Raw genomic sequence first — 4399 nt, forward strand, 5'->3', positions numbered from 1 at the left:
CTTTGGCAAAATGGGTCAAAAGAAGGACTTGACAGGCTCAGAAAAGTCAAAAATAGTGAGATATCTTGCAGAGGGATGCAGCAGTCTTAAAATTGCAAAGCTTCTGAAGCGTGATCATCGAACAATCAAGCGTTTCATTCAAAATAGTCAACAGGGTCGCAAGAAGCGTGTGGAAAACCAAGGCGCAAAATAACTGCCCATGAACTGAGAAAAGTCAAGCGTGCAGCTGCCAAGATGCCACTTGCCACCAGTTTGGCCATATTTCAGAGCTGCAACATCACTGGAGTGCCCAAAAGCACAAGGTGTGCAATACTCAGAGACATGGCCAAGGTAAGAAAGGCTGAAAGACGACCACCACTGAACAAGACACACAAGCTGAAACGTCAAGACTGGGCCAAGAAATATCTCAAGACTGATTTTTCTAAGGTTTTATGGACTGATGAAATGAGAGTGAGTCTTGATGGGCCAGATGGATGGGCCCGTGGCTGTATTGGTAAAGGGCAGAGAGCTCCAGTCCCACTCAGATGCCAGCAAGGTGGAGGTGGAGTACTGGTTTGGGCTGGTATCATCAAAGATGAGCTTGTGGGGCCTTTTCGGGTTGAGGATGGAGTCAAGCTCAACTCACAATGCTACTGCCAGTTTCTGGAAGACACCTTCTTCAAGCAGTGGTACAGGAAGAAGTCTGCATCCTTCAAGAAAAACATGATTTTCATGCAGGACAATGCTCCATCACACGCGTCCAAGTACTCCACAGCGTGGCTGGCAAGAAAGGGTATAAAAGAAGAAAAACTAATGACATGGCCTCCTTGTTCACCTGATCTGAACCCATTGAGAACCTGTGGTCCATCATCAAATGTGAGATTTACAAGGAGGGAAAACAATACACCTCTCTGAACAGTGTCTGGGAGGCTGTGGTTGCTGCTGCACGCAATGTTGATGGTGAACAGATCAAAACACTGACAGAATCCATGGATGGCAGGCTTTTGAGTGTCCTTGCAAAGAAAGGTGGCTATATTGGTCGCTGATTTGCTTTGGTTTTGTTTTTGAATGTCAGAAATGTATATTTGTGAATGTGGAGATGTTATATTGGTTTCACTGGTAAAAATAAATAATTGAAATGGGTATATATTTGTTTTTGTTAAGTTGCCTAATAATTATGCACAGTAATAGTCACCTGCACACACAGATATCCCCTAAAATAGCTAAAACTAAAACTACTTCCAAAAACTTTCAGCTTTGATATTAATGAGTTTTTGGGTTCATTTAGAACATGGTTGTTGTTCAATAATAAAATTATTCCTCAAAAATACAACTTGCCTAATAATTCTGCACTCCCTGTATTTGTCTGTCAAAAATAGTTCATAACTTCCTTCAACTTATTCATGTCACCTAAAGAGTAAACCTGTTTCTCCATCACCAGTTCAGCTCTGATGATTCAGTAAGGACATCTGCCGTTTTACAGCTGTAGCTCCAGCAAACATCAGCTGATACCAGAAATTAAAAGCAAATGAATTCTAACAACAGCTGATCAAGCTTAAACGTGCTGCTGTTGTTTTTGCGCGATAAACAAACAAGAGAGAAACGCCGATCATTGATCAGTTTCATGACTGAAGTTTCAACAGGCGAGAGAATGACAGGGGAGGCTGTCATAAAGTTCAACATGCGCACACAGCTGTATAGAAACTCCGTCGTGTGCTAGCTAGAGAACGCAGTACGAGTTATTGTAAGTGATTGAAAAAGTCAGCACAACGAAAATAAACTACACCTAAACTCGGTTTATATCTGACCGAAATAGAGTGCAGTTCATAACTTCTTACCTGAAATTCAGTTCACCTCACGCTCCTGCCTTCGCTTTCCCTGATCCATGATTGACCACCGCGTTAGCAATCGCCTGCCCGGCCTCGTATGTCTCGTTGGCGGCATGTCCTTTCTGTCACACACGGTGGATAGCTGCCCTCTGTTGTAGCTCCACCACCAAACAACTCAGTTATTTTTTCCACATCAACCAGCATCATCGGCCCATATAAACGAAAAATAAGTCCAGCTAAGACACAGACCCTTGCCGAGCGATCGGGCGATTAAACAAATTTTAGCCACCTCACTATCAGCCAAGCCTGGGTGGTTTTTCACGAAGGGTCGCTAGTCCGCTTAGCTAGCTAGCCAGCCGGCTATCAGCAACACGTAAGAGAACTGTTGCTAAATAAACTACACCTAAACTCGGTTTATATCTGACCCAAATAGAGTGCAGGTCATAACTTCTTACCTGAAATTCAGTTCACCTCACGCTCCTGCCTTCGCTTTCCCTGATCCACGATTGACCTCCGCGTTAGCAAACACGGTCGCCTGCCTCGTATGTCTCATTCGCGGCATATCCTTTCTGTCATACACCGGTGGATAGCTGCCCACTGTTGTAGCTCGGCGTTATAGCACCACCAAACAACTCAGTTATTTTTTCCACATCCAGCTGTAACTCCGATTCTATGCGAGCATTTGCGAGAGACCGGGAGGTGAAACTACAGAGAGAGTCCCTCGCTATCCATTTGCAGCCAAGTGCGGCAGCTAGCTAGGTAGCCCGGCTAGCTGTCAGGCAGGACCGACATAGTCAGAGCACTGTCGCTAAATATGGGATGTCTTGATAAAACAAGCAGATATTTGAAGTTTACACACCTACATTCTCGCCTGAAAATATCTTAAAAGCTTATTTTGTGACCTAGAAACACGAATAAAAGACATATAAAACGAAGTGGTGGCCGCCATTGTTCACTCTGTAGAGGCGTGCTATGAATTGTGGGATATGGAGTTTTCAACACAAGGATAAATCTATTCGGCTGTACTACTCCCGGTATACCACTAGAGAGAGCCAAGACACCACAAATGAAGTCTGTTTATTTGGCGCCAAAAGATGAATTGGCCTAAATTTGCACTAAAATATTAATATTTAAAAAACTATAAAAGTTATAAACACCAAAAGTGTATACCATAGTAGTCCAGCTCCAGCCGCACAAAATGATCTAACATATGTAACCCTATTGTCAAAACTGTTCGGCAGAGGAGCGCGGGAAAATTTTCACTAAAATATTAATATTTAAAAAACTATAAAATTCATAAAGACCAAAAGTCATAGCACACCATTCCAGATCCAGCCGCACAAAATGAGGTAACATATATGAAGCTTGTCTCAAAACTGCGGGCGAGATTAGCTGCAAAATTTCAGGCGGAAACTGGAGAATAATAATAATAACTAGAAAGGGAAAATTTCAGAAGAAATTTTATGTGTGCCTATGCCGCTGGTAATCAGTGTAGTTTGCCATTCATACAGCTACAGAGAGCAAAACTCAGCAGAGCAGCCATTCTGCACCATGAATTATGATAAAAACAAACACCGCTCGCGCCTCACAGATGACAGCTTACAGTTTTGGGTAAAGATGAAGTGACTTTGTACAGCCCCGATTTGCAGACGCTGTGCACACAGGTTCATGAGCAGAAGTCCCATTGTACCACGGCAGACCCAACAATGTTTGCATGAACACGCTTTGAAGCATTATGTTATGGACCACTTTTCACACATGGTTGGTGTACCCACACAGGCAGCTGTAGCTTTTCAACTCATAGCCCAACACACACCCAAAAAACAGCCAAGAGAGCACAGACTTTACACCCGTGGGTCCACCTCCCCTGCAGCGGCACTGCAGACCACGCCCCGACACACACATCAAACACATAAAATAAATATTTATGCACTTTTGCATTCACTTTTTGTCTTTTGTTATTTTTACACAGTGTTCTGAATGATGAGCAATGGTCTACAGCCAATCTTGTGTATTATTATACAAACTTTGGTTGTAAGATTCAGATAACTATTTAATAAAAGCTAAATATTTTATATGAGAGTAAGAAAGAAAAGTATATCTTTGTGTCCACCTTTCTCTGTTAATGGCCTACCTGCCCCCCTGGCAAAAGCTTTGCTAGATCCGCCCCTGCACAGTTACCAGCTGTCAGCTACACAAAAAAAGGAGCTTGGTGTTTACAGGAGTGCAGAATTATTAGGCAAATGAGTATTTTGTCCACATCATCCTCTTCATGCATGTTGTCTTACTCCAAGCTGTATAGGCTCGAAAGCCTACTACCAATTAATCATATTAGGTGATGTGCATCTCTGTAATGAGAAGGGTGTGGTCTAATGACATCAACACCCTATATCAGGTGTGCATAACTATTAGGCAACTTCCTTTCCTTTGGCAAAATGGGTCAAAAGAAGGACTTGACAGGCTCAGAAAAGTCAAAAATAGTGAGATATCTTGCAGAGGGATGCAGCAGTCTTAAAATTGCAAAGCTTCTGAAGCGTGATCATCGAACAATCAAGCGTTTCATTCAAAATAGTCAACAGGGTCGCAAGAAG

This window comes from Oreochromis aureus, linkage group 22, assembly GCF_013358895.1.
Source record: "Oreochromis aureus strain Israel breed Guangdong linkage group 22, ZZ_aureus, whole genome shotgun sequence".
Taxonomy (NCBI): Eukaryota; Metazoa; Chordata; class Actinopteri; order Cichliformes; family Cichlidae; genus Oreochromis; species Oreochromis aureus.